General features: G+C 32.7%; 1 non-coding gene across 1 annotated transcript; it reads left to right on the top strand.

The window, feature by feature from the left end:
• Positions 1 to 18,728: 18,728 nt before the first annotated feature.
• TRNAY-GUA (transfer RNA tyrosine (anticodon GUA)) lies at positions 18,729 to 18,815 on the top strand. Its single transcript is given in 2 exon segments — positions 18,729 to 18,765; positions 18,780 to 18,815. It is a non-coding gene; the product is annotated as a tRNA-Tyr (tRNA).
• Positions 18,816 to 20,291: the final 1,476 nt, after the last annotated feature.

The raw sequence follows: 20,291 nt of genomic DNA, 5'->3' as shown, positions 1-20,291 counted from the left end.
TCTCTGTCAAAGAAATTGGCGCGAATAAAAATCACAAAGGGTACCCCGCATCGGAGATAAGTCAAATATATTTGGCCTCCGTCCAGAAAGTGTTACGCATCCATCGCAGTAAGAAATACTTTGGCAAACTTTATGAAAATAAGCGAGTACTTAGCAAGTAATAACATCGTCGGTAGGAGTCAGACGCACGGGGAATACGTAAGTCGGCTACGTCGAATTCTCTCAAGTTCCGAGTGGATTCGTATTCATAAAGTGGAAACTCCAAAGCTAATATAAAACATAAGCCCCGAGTTATTGCTTTCGAGTCGCGCGTCGTTTCCGACGGTAAATAAATTACTTCTACTCTGTATGTTCATGAACTATTTCCAAGTTTAAGATGAGGTTACGCTGCTGAAAGCTATTGAAAACGTTGTACATATTTTAAAATACGAATTGCTTAAACGTTATATTTTAGGCCTCTGTCAAAGACTTTAAGAGAACTTTAATAATATGACTTCTTTGACAGTATTTATATTTCACTTTAAATAATTTGCGAGTATTAGAATCAACACAAGGATTCATTCATTATAGTGTTAGGAAGAAAATCCCAATATGTGCCAGTGTATTGACTTAACACTAGCCTTACTAAAATGTCGACGTTTATGTCCCCTCACTAATGATTCTGACATTTGACTTTGTAACAAAAGCACGCCATTCATGCCAAAAGATTCTATTTAATAATGTTTAAAAATAGGAGTTAAAGATGAAAGTAATTTGCATACCAATCTGTACCTCTATTTACGGGCAAATTTCAACCATAATTTTTTTATCGCCAATTCTTTAAATATCGCACGATAACACTGGAATTTATGGTAACCTGGTCAAATTATACACCAAAGCACTGTACGTCCAGGAACTTAAGTAATCGCTATGCGGCCATTCCATGTTGGATGCATTTCAAATAAGATCTTGGAATGCATCAAAGTGATGCGTTTATGTTAGCATGCGTAAGCCTCACTCTGGGGTCGATGTTTCATTCCACGAACTCTCTAGTAACTCATGTTATACAGTGTAATGCTCTGTGAGACGTGAGTACTAAGGGATTAAGGATTTATATCATGAATATCTTTTATTTTTTATAACTAAATACATACATTTATTACCTCCAGAATCCGGGACCAATAGTTACAAATGGTCTACGTTAGGCGGATCGTAAGTTCAGTCCCATACACGGACCAATTGCAGTCGTTCAGATAAAATAAATCCAATCATACGACAACCACTTAAAGTAGCATGTAATGAAACAATTTTGTCACATAGATCGATATTATTTTCTTTTTTAACAAAAAAGAAAATAACATTTACATACTAAACAGGCTTAATTTTAGTCCCATTTTCCTTCCCATCTTTCTCTTATAAAGCAAATGACATCACAGTGGACGCATTGAAAGACGATACACCTCTTTCTGTGCGCCTACTTCCTTTCGATTTAAGGTAGGCAACGCATCTGCGATTACTTATTCCTATGGAAAACTGACGGTTCATCATTTCGGCGTATTCAGGGGGCCACTGGCTCGTTTGCCACCTTATCATATAAAAAATACGACAGCCACATAAGCAGCTCCTATTTTAAAACATTACCATTTACCGTGGGTTCCTAAGACCAAAATCCTTGTTTAGAAAACATTATTATCTGTTTTGTCGAAGATAAAAGACGAGGTTGACGACGATATTTTTATATAGAGATATTGTTGTCAGAAACCTACCGTTAGAAGTCGAATTAAATAAAGATTATTAGCCCTTTTGTTGACTGTTACATGTAAGTATTTTTAGTTTTGTTCTCAAATACAAAAGCAATAACATGAATACAACTATAAATATGTAAAACGTGTAGATTTCGAATTTCAACGAAAAATATTCCGTGAATATAGTTAAGCGGCCATTTATATGAGACGTGCCACTCTATTTCGCCATTGGTTTATTAAAGGGTTCATCAGCACAACATTTTCTGTACAGAGTATTTACGTGACTTAAATACTAGATATGTTTACTTTCATGCCGGGTACGCTATATGTAAATAAATGGTCCACTCTTATTATTTATAATAAAATTATTCGCTATCAACTCGTTTAAATAAAATGTTACGATATTAAATTATCAACAACATCAGGTCACTATACGTCCCCACCGAGGGGCTCGGAGCCTACCCTAAGTTAAGGGTGATTAGGGCATAGTCAACTACGCTGGCCAAGTGCGGGTTGGTAGACTTCACACATATCTTTGAATTTCTTCTCAGATATGTGCAGGTTGCATCACGATGTTTTCCTTCACCGTAAGAACGTCGGATAAATGTAAATGTATGAAATCGAAAATACATCCATCCATACTTTCTTCGACATTACTTTACCATTGTAGTCAAACACATAAAATCTCCTTACTAAGTTCAATATTTCATTTATCAAACATAAAACATACGTAAACCTTTTTACCAAACAAAAAACAAAGATAAAAAAGAAAACAAATAAAAGATTGTCACTTAGCGTTACTTTTAAAATATTTAGTGAGATATGTGACACAGGTGTGTTACTTGCTCTTAAAGATAAATTCAATATGTGTTCTGTCTATATAAAGATAAAATTTAATAGTTTACCGAAGCTATTTGTGATATTACCTAGTTTAGATATATCTAAAAAGATAAATGGTATTTTAAAACGTATTCAATATTGCTCGCGACTTCGTCTATGTGTAATTAAAAAAAACAAGTGATAAATATAGTCAAATATAGTCTATAGCACTTAGAAATAGTTTAGCTTCCCAACAGTAAAAGAATTGTCAAATCGGTTCAGTAATTTCTGAGTCTATTCGATGCAAAAAGCGAATAGATTTGATTGTATTAAATAGGCTCCCAAACTAAAAACCGATTTGAAAAACCCTTTAATTGTTAGAATACTACACTATCCCAGGGTGACACGGACTACGTTTATTACGAGATTTTTTGATACCACGTGTACAGAATCGCGGTAATTTCTGGTCTTCTAAAATAAAATCACAAATATTTCGTTTTCAAAACAATCAAACATCTATAACCAATTTCAATAAATGTTTACTTCCAAATCTAGTATACCAAGTTAAAAAGCTTCCACTATCCGAATATCCTCAAAAGATATCCACAAATAAACATTTAGCTGTCACGGTGCATCGTACCGTTATATTTAGAAGGACAGGGGCAGCCGGGGCAGATATTTTAATGGGCCAAATCCATTATTCAGTGATACGAGACGGATATGTCAAATGCGTGCTTTAAAACGTTGAAGCTGTTGGGAATTCTTATAGAGGACTTAACAGTTTACTTAATGAATTAGGCTTTTTTCAAATGTATAAACGCTGTATGCTTCATATTAAAGTCCACGAAAGTACATTTATTTTGCACAGGACTTCTTCTGGTTTAGAGTGTCAGAGTAATTTCAAATGTTATTTGAAGCATTATGACTTTAAAGCATATTTAAAAACCACTGAATCATTTCATAGCTTACCGCACTAACATTATAAATGCGAAAGTTTAAATGTATGGATGGATGTTTGTTTGATCTCTGGAACGCTTTAACGGATCTTGATGAAATTTAGCACAGATGTAGAACATAGTCTGAAGAAAACGGGCGTAGTCGCGGGCGACAGCTTGTCATAATCTGCGTCAATTCAAAACAGCTGCGAAAGCTATTCACATCATGTTGTAACATTTTATTTAAATATATGTCAAGTTTTCAACAAAACTTTTCCTAACATGAAAGTGTTGTTTTGAAACATACTGTATCTTATCATTAGAATAAAACACGATCGATAGCCACTTTATAAAATGAAAATTACCTAAATTAAACGGAGTCGAGTTACCCGCAGTATGAAATGAGGGGGAAACATACTAAAGGCAAAGGAACAACTAATTGCTTTGAAAACCGGAAGCGGTAGGCCGGAAAAATTGTAAGGAAATACACGACATCCCCCAAAACATTCACAAAAGACGACGGAAACTAAATAAAGATTATTAAAACACTTTTTTTTGGTCGTTACAAGTCACTAATGTATTATAAAAACGCTGACCAAGAAGTTTTTAACACCAGCTTAATATAACTGACTGGCAACTTTTAAAAACGAAAGATGGATGGATGAAGGGATGGATGTTTGTTTGATGTATCTCCAAAACAGCTCGAAGGATCTCGATGAAATTGAAATTATAGATAGAGCATAGTCTGAAAGAACACATAGGCTGCTTATTAAGTTTTTTTTTAAATTCCGCGCGGACGGTGTCGCGGGTGATAGCTAGTACAAAATAATTTTGTTTTGCAAAAAAAAACACACCGTATAATATCTTTTATAGCGGCCTTAAAATATCATCTAGACCACATATATTTCAGCAGATTTTTTTTATTTTAGCGAGATACAACCTAGATAGAAAAAAGCTTAGTTTAGTCTATTTCAGATTTCAAAAGCTATATTAATAGCCAGTTGAGCTTTTAATAAATTCCATCACTATGGAACTTATAAGGTTATTCACCCGTATTGTCGCTGTTCATATAATTCGTCACATTGTAAAAAGAAACCTCATCTCAGTTTTGCCCTTGGGAAATTACCTGATATTCAAACAAGAATGTTTTATGTCGCATCATTACAGTGTTTTGATATCAAAAAACCTGTTGAAGTTAATTAAAATATTAACGTAAGACAAAATACCTCGCATAGATACAGATTTAAGATTTGATTGATGATAGTGGTCTTAGCACGAAGTTGTGACAATCGTCATCGGTAATTTTTTTACTATTTACGCAACGCCCCAAAATTGCATACCAATATTTTTTTTTATATCATAAGGTGGCAAACGAGCGAGCGGCCACCTGAAATCGCTGAATAGCGAAGTGACCGTTGCCCATAGACATACGCAATTGAGTATGCATTGCCTACTTTTAATCGACGGAGGAGAGGATGCACAGAAAGAAAATATTTTCCCCTTCCATGCATCCTCTAATCCGGATAGTACATTTCCACTGCGAATGTCACAAACAATTGTGCTAGATCCACAGATTGCGGTCTTCGACGCACACATCTTTAGTTGAAACTTACTTCTTGCAAGTCAATAGTTTCTTTAATACTAAAGTACCAAGAATAGAATTGTCTCTAACGTCTATACAAAAACAAAACACTATGAAACAGAAATACTGTGTCTATAAACGGTTGTTAATTTAAACAATCATTTAAAATTCCACTGAAATCATCGTGTAATTTAAAAAAATCCCTTAAAATAACTTTAAAAATATAAAATAGAAGCAATAAATAACATGGTGTGACAGAAATTCTCAAATAATTCAATCAGACAGCCTGATAATAAACGGGAGAGCAATTCATCACGTTTCGAAATAGGTCGGGATTCACATCGAGTTCTTTGCAGCGTATCTACGAAACGGCATCGAACACTGATCCTTACAAAGTATAGTCAAGCGAAAATCAAACCTAACTGTATCACAATAAGATATAAATTTTAATACATTGTTTGGAAGAAACTAGCAAGTTACGGTATCCCTTGACCTGTGACCAGAGATATCAGGCATAAAGATTAGGTTAGTACAAGAGCGACATCTACATCTGATTAATAATAACTCTCTAGATATTATCTCAGACCTTACCTTCTAAATAGTACCTCTTTGAACTGCGCATAGCATTGTAATGTAGTTTTTTTAGGAAGACTTGAAAAATTTGGGCTAAAATTTAATGGTTATCGATGAAGTTCGCTATAGAGAATAGAGTTTACGTTCAATCTTCCTATATTATAAATGCGAATATTTAGATAGATGTATGGATATTGTGCAAGTGCAGGCTATATTGGGACTTAATATCACGACTGCCCTGAGACAAGCCGAAGACAGGACGGCGTGGAGGCAGCTGGTCGACACGGCCGTTGAAGCGTACCAGGACAAGCACGACCTTCAGTAATGAAGAATACGAAGAAGAAGAAGATGGATATTTGTTTGAAGGTAACTCCAGAACGACTGCATGGATTTCGCTGAAATTTGACATAGAAGAGTATCTGGAAGAACACATAAACTACTCATTAAGAACAGAAAGATCTTTTTAATCCCGCGCAGACGGAATCGCGGGCGACGGCTAGTTATTACTATTTATTATAAAACACATATCTTATATCCAAGAAATATGTGTATTAGGACATCAAAATGAATAAATGTTGACGTTCCATCCACAATTGGACAAGGAATGAAAACCAATTTATCGCCAAATGCAAACCTAAGTTGATAATTTACGATCTTGACGAAAAAGGGGTTCGGTTCGTGTTCATACCATAAAAATACACCGTAAGCGAGCGTCAGACAAATAGCCCCTAACACGTATGTAATAAAGCAGAGAATTGCATCCATCAGTCAACATGTTTTCGAGCGAATAAAATGTAATAAGCAACATAAATCTAGCGTGGTAAAAAAACTTGGTATACAACACTGAAATTTATACTTTATTTTATGAGTTATAAAGTCGTATATCATTTGGTTAGTGGATTCGCAAATTCGGAACATATTATGAATAGAATGATACAACCCCTGTTCAGTAGCAGGGGTTGTAAGTTAGCAAATATCGCGCAACCCCCAAGCATACAATATTTATTGCACTCTCCGCCCGCGCATAGGGTCGTGCAGATTATGAAAATGCAGATGGTGATCCGAAATTTATTCGCTCTGATAAATTATGTGCTCGTAAATTACTTAAATCGCTTTCAGTTCTTTCGTCGGCCATAGTTGATATTAAGTTCATAAAAATTTACCTCACTTTTTCAATATTACAAACAAATAAATATCACTAATTTTATAAATGCGAATGTTTAGACGGACGGACTGGATGCGGGTGGCACAAGACCGGTCATCGTGGCGATCTTTGGGGAGGCCTATGCCCAGCACTAGGCGTCTTATGGCTGAGAAGAAGAAGAAGACGGATTTTTGTTTGAAGGTAACTACAGAACGGCTGCATAGATCTCATTGAAATTTGACGTAGATATAGAACATAGTCTGGAAGAAAACAATTGTTTTTTTTATTCCTCGCTATAAATAAAAGTAATTAGCTGACAATAGTAACTTCTAATTTACAACAGCAATAAAATTTAAATATTTATACTATGCATCTATTCTATCCTTTAGTAATGGCACTTTAAGTATGAATTAAAAGCAGATATATTCCAAAATTGTACTAAAAGAATATACCAATTATAATTAACCAGCTCATATTAAAATATTTGATTTACTATTGCTATTATATTTCGCAAGGCGTCACTAAACTTTGTTTTTTCATCTTCTTTTCTGTGCTATCTCCTTAAAACAGTTGGTCATAACATCCTGAATTATTATTCACTAAAATCTAATAATGCATTTCACTGCTAGCAAAACGTAGAAGCTAATAACATGGTCTACAAGTGTTGCATAAAATGGAATACGGGCGATGAGATCAGCCTTTAAGCCCTCACTACGGCCGGGGCGGAACGCATTTAGCTATACTGTTTCACTAAGTGTTGATGAAATTGCCTTGGTATTATACAGCTTTACTGTTTATTCTTAATACTTTTCTACATATTACTAGAAGTTACAATTAGAATGTTTAGGGTAGAATGATAGGAAAACTAGAACACGAGTTATGTTAGTAACCATACTCCTCCGAAACGGCTAGACCGATTTTTATAAAGTTTTATATGCATATTCAGTACGTCTGAGAATCGCCTACTATCTATTTTTCATTCGCGGACTGAGTCGCGGGCGACAGCTAGTAAGGATATAATTATTAATGACCAACATAGACACTAAAATAAACAGTGGAACTTCACTACCGTAATTTGTATTATTACAAGTGTCATAGCAATGAAATTCTACACTAAGAGATTCTTACTTTTGAAACAATCAACACAATTTTACACTTAGCAAATTAAATGTAATAATTGGCACGCTTTTAAATACAACAGTCAGCCGACCAATGCATCAGCCTTCAATGACAGTTTGACAGCCATTGGAGCTTAATATTAGAAGCAGATTGACAAGTCAACGTTCGATAAGATTCGTTTATTAATAACCACGTAGCACTCCCATAAATTGAATGAAAAGTTGCCCTTATTATATGGGGTTGGTAACAAGGGATATTCAATTTTATGGAATAGTGATATTAAACTAATTATTTCTTTATTTGAGAAAGGAATGAAAGGATTAATGCAGCTATTGTACTTGTTCTATTTGGTGTATCAAATTATTAGAAAAGGTAGCAGACAAATAACCGTATATAATTCACAACATTGACACAGCATTCCTTCTACAAAGTCGAGTACTTAAGATGCGCATAGAGCTGACAAATACTGGAATAGACCAGGAAATTACTTCCCTATTTCACATTGTTCAACATTTTACGTTAAACACGATATCATAATATGTATTTGTGTTTTAATAATATAAGATACATTTAGCATGTTTTCAAAAATTCACTCTCAATAAAATAAAGTCAAACATTTTAAAAATAATAATGAATTCATAGTGCCAAGTTTTCGTCTCTATAATTTTAGCGAATACGAGTATTTTATGACAAAAGTATATGAATATAAAATATATTTCTATTTTATACAGTCCTGTAATTTATGTGTTCGAATTTTAAAACAAATTAAGTCAAAAGACACGGTAAAAGAAAAAAAATTTTTTTTACGCCACTCGATCAGATGTAACTGGCCAGTACAATTAAACAAGGAGTTTATATGTATTTTTTCTATAAATCAAAATCTACTGTTAAAAAATGAAGAAGAAAATGGTATATCAGCTAGAAGCAAAAGTTATTAATCCACTTGGTTATATAAAATAGCAGGACATCGAATCTTCGCTCGTTGGTTAACGACTGAAGAACTTAAAACTCCTTTATAAGAGCAGTAAAAATCGTATCGAAGTAGGTCGGGACATTATCGATGGTACTTTTCAACTTCAATAATTATTACCAAAGTTCCAACAGAGACTTAACATGGTGATAGTGATATGAAGACTGCAATGACGTCACAAGGAACTTTAAAAACCAAAGTTATAAGCACAAACTTGCCCGAATCTGTAAAGGCGGTGCTGTTATCGGGATTTGGTTTATCATCAAAACCTAAGCATCGTAAATTAGATGACACTGTTAAGTCACACTTGCAAACCGGGCTATATTTAGAAACGTCTCTTGATGGAACTAGCTGTCGTGTGCGACTCCGGCCGCACGGAATAGAAAAAAACTTAATAAGCAGCCTATGTATTCTTCCAGACTATATGTCACATCTATGCCAAATTTCACCGAAATCGCATTTATAATATTAGTAAGAAGTAAATAAATTTGTATATTTGTGACGTAGAAAATTACAAAACACGACACAATAATCTCTATGTCTAGATGTGACTTTACTCCTAAACTATTCCTGAGTGGTTTATAATTAAACAAATGAGTCAATCGATAAGATCAATAAAGCGCCTTCTTCATTCTACAACAGATCTCTTTGGTATTGATATGAAACAGATGCTGACATCTCTTGCAGACGTTGGGATGCGTAATATTTGTGAATGAACAGTATCATTGTCGCACACGTGTTAGGTTAGGTTATTTTAGGTTAGGATTAATACTAAAGTATCTACATTATTACTAAGTAATTTCCTGTTTCAGTTCATAACAGGACTTATCAAAGAGTGCTTTGGAATAAAATGGTCTAGGCTGATAAACAAAGAAACTTGAATAGCCATTTCCTTTATCAATTGAACACTAAACTAATCTTACTAATATTATTAATGCGAATGTTAAGATGGATAGGTTAATGTTTGTTTGAAGATATCTCCAGAACGGCTGTACGGATCTCACTGAAATTTGACATAGGTGTAATACATAGTCGGGAAAACACTTAGGGTACTTATTAAGTTTTAAATCCGCACAAACGGAGTCGCGGGCGACAACTAGTCTACTCATATTCTATTGCAGACGCAAAAATAATATGTTTTTTCAATGAGAATGGAAAAGAAACTGTATTGTCTATTAAAATATGTCTGCATTTGTTTTGTTTGTGTGTTCACAATATAGTAGAGCAAGGGAAAATGTAATACAAAATATTTAAACTCCCTTAAACATTTGTTATTTCATATAAAATTATAACATCATATTATTTACACACGTCCAAATTCAGAGAGCCATTGCCAATGTTAAAAGTTTCCTAAACTTTCAAAGCCTTCGAGGCTTTCATGTTGATGTTGAATTTTCATTGCAAAATTCACACATTCTAGCTTCCTTTTAGGATTATTAACATAGCAGCTTTCGCGAAATAAGTAACATAAATTTTCTATATAACGTACAGTTGAATAACATTTTGTATTATGATTTCATATTAAAAAATATCTTGCTAATGTTATAAACGCGAATGAATGATAATGAAGATGTTAACTTGGAAGAAAACATAGGATACTAATTAAGTTTTCATGACAGCTAGTTAAAATGGAAATTTGGGTACAGTTTTTTGCTATGATTTCTAAAACGTAGACTTATATTTAAACAAATAATCAAAAAAAATACTGGAAAAACTTTATATTGATAATATAAATTAAATCGGATTAGTAAAGGTCGGAACACCGAGGTGATCAACGACAGCAATGGACATATGCATCACCAGAGGAACTGCAATGCGTTGACGGCCTTTCATAGTAAAGCTAAATTTTTTTTATAACAAAAGGGGGCAAACGAGCAGCGGCAAGTTGTTCAACGAAGCCCATGGACATCAGCAATACCAGAGGAACCGCAAATGCGTTGTCGGCCTTTGAGGTGGTGATAAGCTCGATAATTATTAATCATCATCATCAGCTCACTATACGTCCCCGCCGAGAGGCTCGGAGCCTTCCCTAAGTTAAGGGTGATTAGGCCATAGTCAACCACGCTGGCCAAGTGCGGATTGGTTGACTTCACACATATCTTTGAATTTCTTCTCAGATATGTGCAGGTTGCATCACGATGGTTTCCTTCACCGTAAGAACGTCGGATAAATGTAAATGTAATGAAATCGAAAAACACATTGGTACATGGCGGGATTCGAACCCAGGACCTGCTGATTGCAAGTCAAGTGCTTGACCCCTGAGCCACCGACGCTCTCGATAATTATTAATTTAAGATAATTTAAAAAGAATTCAATGTATATATAAAAATCGACTTTAAAACGTCTTAGTATTTACCACAAACCGAACTTAAGAAGCAGACGGCTTCATAAAGCCAAAGATTTAATGACAGAGCCCGAACACTACAAACAGGGGCCAGTGCAAATGTTGACTCGGACGCCACGAGAACAAATACCTACTGCACCACAACTTACTAAGGCTTTTGTTTAAGACCTTTAAGCTGAATTGCACAATGCTCCCCGGAGACTTTACTTGCCGTTACCGAGTGAATAACTCGGATTTTCAGACAACCCACAATCATTGCGAGGCGATTAAAACTAGCAAGCATTGTTTTGTTTTATTATTTCAATAAAAAATACGATATTAAATAAATCGTAGATTTTTAATCACATTCCGTCTACGTTTTTATAGCTTTTATCATTGACCTCTGAACAGACTGATTTCATTTTTTTTTCGCATTGAATAGGCAACGCCGCATGCCGCATCATGCAGTTATACGCAATTATAAGACAACCACTAAGGTTCGTGTTGTGTTTGACGCATATTGTGTAGGAAGTAATGGTAGTTCTTTGAATAGTCATCTTTTGGTGGGACCTTCTTTACAATCCGTGACGCCATCTATTGACATAATACCACTTTTCATTCTGTCGTAACATTTGACATTTCTACTAGATTGATTTGAAAAATTCTTACAATGTTTGGAAACTACAGTATCCCTGGATGACATAGGCTATATTATATTATTTGATTCTTTAATTACGTGCGGACGAAGTCGCGGGCAACTTCTATACGTGATAGATCTTCATAAGCATCTATTAATTCACTACTAGTTATAAACTCTTACACGTCTCCATCGTGGTCTCAAGTCTACCCTAAACTAGTTCACGTATTTCTAAGACAAAAATATCTATATTAAAATAGGTAAATAAATACATTTCATATATTCTATATGATTTCATATAATCTACAAGCGACAACGCGTTTAATTATTTCACACCGGACAGGTTTTCGATATTTAAACAAAAACATTCAAAGATAACTCAAAGGTTAAAAGAACAATAACAAATACTTAGAAATCAAACAATAGTGGATATTATGTAACCGATAATACATTGAAATTTGTGTTAACACTTATGTAGTCAAATTACCTTACACTGCTCATTCATAGTATGACAAAAAAAAACTGTGACTTTTTCAGTCAGTAATACGAACTAAGCGAGTCTTTGTATCCTTTTCTTTTCCCAGAAGTGCTAAAAAACACATAATTAGCCTATCTATTCTTCCAGATTATGCTCTACATGCACGCCAAATTTCATGCAAATCCATTGAGCCGTTCCGGAGATATCTTCAAACAAACAACCGTCCATCCATCTAAACTTTAACATTTATAATATTAGTCCTTATTGTGGCAAGATTTCTTTTTTGAAGAAAAGAAAAAAACACATTAAAAAAAATCTAAGTTAAAAATTATTTCATATTGATCGTACATTTTTATAAAGTTGTATGTATGGCATACTATACAAAATGAACATAAGGGTTAGTAAGATAGTAAGAAGTAAGATTATAAACAATCATTAAAATAAAACGATAAAATAACATTATACATACCTAAATAAATTACCAACACCCTTATACGCTCCAACGATAAGGAATTTCAAATATTTTCCAAATTTGTTTGGACCGGAATACCAAAGACGTTTCTCGTCTCTGGAGGCATACGTCAACAGTACTCTACTAGGTCCATTTCAGAAAATAAGGTAAACAGTAAACATACTCAAGAGTACGCTCGCGTCGGCAAACAAATATACTACGAACAAACACATACGCACAAAACCTTAGACTTTTAAAACAGGACCTGTCAAGCGCTTGTATCCCCGTAAAGCAAAATAACGAACAAAATCCATTGCTTGTGGGCTCGTTATATATGTGTAAATTGAAAAAAGTTGCAGAATGTATTTAATACATCAGTTCTTTGCCTAGTCCGTGTCTTCATAGTCTAAGCATAAGACAAATTGATGCTCGAACATATAAGAGGTTTTAAATAACAAATGCGAGATCACGACCTTCATTCGTACCATTTGTTTATCTAGGTTCACTTAATAACTTTACAATTGACTAGATTTAAGTTGTTATAGGGAAAGAAACAAGATAATTTAGTAAGTTTCTAGTTTTCAGATGTAATTGAGATGACTTAGTTTGTACAGTCAGGTTAAAAACAATACTTCCATGTTATAAAAACACCTAAAAAATACCCGAACACCGAAGAGATATGCCTTTAAACACTAAAAATACTATCGACTAATATTGTCTACGGACATTTTTTGTCTATGGTCGGAAGTTAAAACGATGCCGCGGCTTGCATTACTAATTCCGATTTAACAGCAATTAAATTATTAGTTAGCGCCTTCCGTGCCCTCTGAGGCCCCTCGAGGTGAGGAGACGAAGGGGCGCGGTTCTCACGTCGCTCAAAGATAATTGATTTAAATTACAACGTGTCAGAGTTGAATACTTTCGATGTACGATAATTAAATCTAATACACCACAGAGTATAAAATGAACTTTACAACACACCTTTATCTGACTGATGCAATAAGTATAATGGTCTCTAAGGAAGACCTTCTGTGTTAAAGTGAAGAAACACTGCGTACAGCGTTTAGTCTTTGTCTATAACTAAAGGGACCGCTTAATCTCAGGCTGATTAGGAATATCAGCATTGACTATTTATTTGAGACAGTTCGAAATTCAAAACTAGCTGTTGCCTGCGATTAATGAGTAGCCTATGTCTTCTAGATTTATTCTACATCTATGGGAAATTTCAACGATATCCGTTAAGCCGTTTTGGAGATACCTTCTAACATCCATCCATCTAAACTTTCGCATTTATAACATTAGTAAAATTAGTAAGAAATCCTACCAGACATTTTATAACAAAGTTTGTTGTCAGCTTATTAGATATTATTGTTTGTATTTAAGTTATCTATATTTCATAAATAAATAACACCAAAGTTTGTACACAGTAATTAATTATAATTTGAACGGTACCTTATCTACCCTAAGCAATGAATGTGTTAACATGAATAAAACTGCACAATACTGCATTTTATTACGATCGCACATAAAAATATCAATCAATTTACAATAATATAGATTTAATATTTCCCGCACTAAAACATTTATCGTATTTTTATTATCTTCGAGGTATCTTATTTTTATTTCATAGCAAACCGGACAAAATATTTACAAAATTAGTCGAAACCAACTCAATACTATTTACGAATCATGCACAAAATAAAGCAAAAAATACGTATGTTTGTTTATTATTAAAGCTATATAGATATTAAGTACACAAAACCTATTCTTAAGGCATATTTTACTTTTGTTGTTTTTTTTTTAGTAGAAAGCGGCCAGCGACGGAGGCTGTATATGGACCGATCACGATGTTCAGTTCGTTGACCTTAAAAAAATAAACTATATTAAACTTTAACTTTAACCAATTAATCAATATCTCCTATTATCTATGTTTAGAAAACTAAATTAATAAGCTTTGTTTTAAAAGCATTTCGATATATGCTTATAAAAAGCGAAAAGATACTGATTAATCGCAACTTTAATATACGAATAAATTTTCAACTTATTTTTACTCGTATTTCATTCACCAAGGTCATAAAGTTGCATCAAAGTCGTTTAAATCCCAAAGAAGTTTATATCAAAGTGATCATGCGCGGTATAGTAGTAAACAAACTTGAACTTTTGAAAAGTTTCGTTTCCAACGTTTTACAAATGAACAAAAACTTACCTTATAAGTGAAGTATAACTTTTAATACTGGACCACCTTAATATTCTATTCCAAAGGCACAATCCACTTCAATTTAATCACAACATTCCACTGTTAAACCACTTCGAAAACTAGTAACTCGACTCACACTAGTCGGAACACTTTTTATGAGTGAAAAACAATACGAAGTATAAGCAGCACTTGATGAAAAGTTTATAGAGGTGCATAGAAGTTACTTTATTAGATTTTTAATGTTACTTAATATAGTAAGTTAGTTGAAAAACTTATAAAACCGTCGTAAACAATCAGAGCAACAATCGGCACGCGACGGCCATCTTCCGCCAACACAAAGTTTAAGGTTATTCTCGCTAGAGGGATCGCTTAAGTTAAACTTCAATTAATAATTAAATGCTTTGGTTCTTACAAATACAATTAAATTATATTATTATTGGTTTCTTACTTTTTTGGAATTGTAAAAAATTCTTAATTTCAAAATACAAGCAAAATAATTCAAACACAAACTTCATTTATTGAAGTGGCAATATCTGTAAGAATGAACAGTTTCGAGTCAATAACACTACCACTAAATACATTTTAGCTAACCATAAGTATAACTAACGATAAATATTGTAAAAGTAAACTAAATAAAAATTAAATAGTTACGAAAACTTATCAAATTAAAATATAAGATTTCATGTCACTTTTCCAAAAAAATCGGAATGGCAACATTAACCTTAAATTCAACGTCGTTAATTTGTCAATCTTGTTTTTATAATTGTCAAACGCTGTGTTATAAAAAATCTGCTGTTTATGATTTTTTCAATATTTGTTTATTCTTGTTGGCGTTATCGAGATATTAATTGCAGATAAAAAAGATAATAATTCTAGAATCTGACTCATATAAAGTAAATATTCATATTGGTCTTTAACTAAATACTTAGGTACTAGTAACAGAAAACTAAACTTCATTCAATTGTAAAGCTGTAATAAGTAACGCATTGTCATTTCATACAATCAAGTTTTAAATTGAAGTGCAAAAGTTTGAAGTAGTTGGATACAGAAATAGTAATGTAAATGTAAAATAATAAACTCAATAAGTAGCAATCTACAAAATATTGTAAATTCCATAGCAGAGTTATTTAAATCGGGTTACATAATCTATGTATGTAGATTAGTATTGAAACATTCTATACAAATGTAACAAAAATGTAGCCGTAAATAGTGTAGTTAACATGTTTTCTTGTAATACTTCTGAAATAGAACTTTTTTAATTCAATAAGGATAACAATATGTTATGAGTGCATATAATGGGTTTATTAAAAATTCACATACACAGTTGAACCTGGGTTTTGAGAATTCTCGTTTATAGAGGTTTCTCAAAACCGAGTGTCTCACTTAGGTTAGAATGTATATCATTTACCAACAAGTATTGTTTAAGAGCTCAATATTGTGCTAAATATAAATAAACAATACATTAGGATAATTTAAATATTAAATATTGCTGTAAAATTCAAATGATAACTTTACTCATGAGGAGTAGATAGAAAATGATAAGTGGGGATGCGGCTGGAAACAAACAAAGGCACAGCTATTATACTTTTTAAATATAAAATGCAGCAAACAACCAAGGATGTCACAATGTGTATGTTACATACTACATTTTGAAAAACATAATTAGAATAGCTCTCTGATTCTGTTCTTATCTGATGAAACACCATATTACTCCTAGTTTATGCCTGTCTGTTGTGTGGTTTTGGTGAATACACAGGGTTAGCGGGCGCTTCATGTAACAAAAGCTGCAGATTCTATAACTGTTGAATATTAATCGTGTAATAAATGATAACATTATATTATTTGTGTTAGCATAGTAGAATTTTGTAAGATTATTTGTAATATTGAGAAATTATATTTATTGGAATGCACCGGATATTTGGTTTTGTTAACCAACTTATTTTTATGAAATTAGTTCAAAGTAAGTATAGTGTGAAAAATCATCTTACTTCTTACTAATATTATAAATGTGAATGTTTGGATGGATGTTTGTTGGAAGGTATCTCTGGAACGGCTGCATAGATATCGCTGAAATTTTGCATAGATAGAACACATGGCTGCAAATTAAGTTTTTTTTTTAATTCCTCCCGGATGTAGTCACGGGCGACAGCTAGTTTATTATAAGACACAAACTTATTGTACTGTGAGATTATTTTACAAGTAGTATAAGTAGATAGTAAAATGTGTTAAAAAAAATCGTTAAGAAATAAAAATGGTTATATCAGACTGTCACTTCATTGGTAATCTCCCAATATTTTGAGTCATTTTAAAGATTATTTTCATAGACATGAAAAAAAGTATTGTTCTCAGGTATGATGTATGTATGGTAGGTTTCATTGTGACCTCCTACTCCATACATATCCATACATGCACCATACTTTAATTTGAGAAGTTGTCATAAACATTTAGGAAATTTAAATGTGAAATGATATTTGGCGAAACGTTTATAAAACCGATATTCAAATTAACAAGCTTCGAGCTGGAAATGAGGTGGAAATTAATGCTGATTTCAATTATAGAAGTTGTCGGTTTTCGGTTCATTTTATGCCAAATTTCGAATTTATATTTTACTAAAACTTTATGCTTTCTTTTTACGATAAAAATAACAAAGATATTGATACAGTCTTTTTTATTAATGTTTGTATTATAGTTTTAAAATAAATATTCAATTCTGAATAAATTTCAGTCAACAGTAATAAAGCTGACATAAAATATTTCACTTTTATACATGCTTAAAATGTCTGAGCTGCGGTGACACATTCGAATGGCTGTGTCTCGCCGCATGTTTATAAAAACATACAATTAAAGTTCACATAAATGAACAAGCGACATTTTTGAAATAATAATTACAATAATAAACTTACAATCTATATTACCAAGCATTAAAATTCCTTATTGCAATGATTTTGTAAATCTTTTGTACGCAACCGATTGCACCTTCCTAAATAATATGAGCAATTACTCACAAACGTAAAATTGTGTCAAACTTTCGAAAGTCATTTAAGAATGGAATTTATTTGAACTGAAATCTTTTATATGGTTTTCTTCGGAAAAAGTATTATCAAATATTAAATAAAAAAAAAACAACTTGTCAAGACGATCCAAACTCGATGAGGTAGCTTCGTTTCATTGTGAAGTTACGACTTTCCAGTTCCATCAGTTCCATGTCACCATAATATTGAATTGTCACTTGATTTACATTATGCAAAATTTAATTTCAATCAATAAGCGGAAAATTATGCCCAAGCTTTTGTTAAATTTTAATTAATTAGTAAATGCAATATAAAGTTAATAAATTTTCGACGTTTATAAAATCGGTGTTATGACCACTGTCCAGACATTTTTATTGATGTTTTCCATAACAATAAAATGTCATTGTAAATATAGTTAGTAAAATTTTTAAAACCGCCAGCCAGACGATATTTATTGTTTTAATTAATCGTTAGATCCTTTATGTATGTAAAAATATTTATGTCTCTTGCCGTTACATGCCAGACGGTGACTATAAAACTGGTGACCGGATCTTAAGAGACCTATGCTTTTTTTGCACCAATAATCTAAAGAGTTGCAGTTAAATAATTATAATCGAAACAAGACAAATAGAAAAAGCATTCCTTTTTCGTAGTAAACCGTAACGGTCTCCCTGGCCTTATCTGCCAACCTTTCTTTTTTTTAGGGTTACGAATGGAAATTATAATTTTTATTTATAAACTACAGTTACTTTCGTTATCAACAAGCCTTCGATAGCTCAGTTGGTAGAGCGGTGGACTGTAGATGGAAAAACTGACATCCATAGGTCGCTGGTTCAAATCCGGCTCGAAGGATTTTTTGATTTTAGTCAAATTTTATGGAAAATAAAACGGATTTAAATTGTTTTTACTAATGTAAGTTTTACATTGAGAAATAAAATAAGCGTACCTAAAACTTTTATTCGTCTGAAATAAAGCTTATAACATTCTATGAAAATTCTACCAAAAGAATTCTGTGTAACAGACGCAGTGTGAGAAAAAAGCCTTTGTAAATGGAAATTTTAAATTAAAAAATATATTGGAAAATGACTTCGTATGTCGTTTCGTCTGACTGATCTACGATTTGATGTTCTTGAGAAATTCAAGCATCGAGATTATTTTAATAATTATTTGAGTGTGCGTTTCATTATTTGTAATTAAATAAAATCTTACTAATATCAAAAATGCGAATGTTTAGATGGATATGTGTTAGAAGGTATCATAAGAATGGCACAATGGTGTCCACGTAATTTGACATTTATCTGGAAGAACACGTATTAGTATTTTTTGAATTCCACGCCGATGTTGTCACGTGCACGGCCTAGTTTTTTATATTACGCAAAATGCTTGAAAACTATTCATTTATTTGGATTATATGACACGTCTATTATAACACGTCTATAACATATAATAACAAAATTAAGGCATCGAACATACGAATTAATAGGTGATTTGTTTTTTCTATGATTGTTAGTTTTTAATTGCCAGGATGAGAAAAAAGTGATTAGCTATAAATAAAATAATTAATAATGGTTCATTATCAAGAAAAATTTCGTGTTGAAAATCTTAAACATTAATTTGTTGTTCATAGGTATCTACTGGAAAGAATGCTGAAACTACGAAAAAGTTAAGGTAATGTTTGATAAATTAATAATTTATTTATTCTATTTTGAAACCAGGTAATAATTGTACCAAAACAGAATATCATCATCATCAGCTCACTATACTTCCCCACTGAGGGATTTGAAGCATATCCTAATTAAGGGGTGATTACACCATAGTCAACCACTCTGGCCCAGTGTGAGTTCACATATGTATTTGAATTTCTTCGCGGATATGTGCAGGTTGAATCAAGATGTTTTCCTTCACCGTATGAACGTCGGATAAATTTATATATGTCAATCTAAAAATACATTGGTACATGGCGAGATTCGAACCCTGGACCTACATATTACAAGTCAATTGCATAAACCCTGAGCCACTGATGCTCTGATATTTTATTCAGAATATAACATTTATTTTTAAATTTATGAAAACAATTTTTTTAATGCGAAATTATTTTTTATAAATTAATAAAAAATGTAATGTAATTTTTTTTGTTGGCATTTCGGTTCAAACGTGACAACTTATTCGATTGAAAGCGCGTCGATTTCCGATTCGTTTCCAACATTGAGTCGATGTTTCCATGTTGCCTTTTGCTCTGACATTTCAATTTGGTTATTAAAATATGAATTTTATAACGATATTTACATAGAAAATATTCTAGAATATACTATAAGAGCGCTTGCTGTA

This window comes from Papilio xuthus, unplaced genomic scaffold, assembly GCF_000836235.2.
Source record: "Papilio xuthus unplaced genomic scaffold, Pxut_1.1 DF827570.1, whole genome shotgun sequence".
In the NCBI taxonomy this organism is placed as follows: domain Eukaryota; kingdom Metazoa; phylum Arthropoda; class Insecta; order Lepidoptera; family Papilionidae; genus Papilio; species Papilio xuthus.
This window is presented reverse-complemented; position numbering and strand designations above follow the sequence as displayed.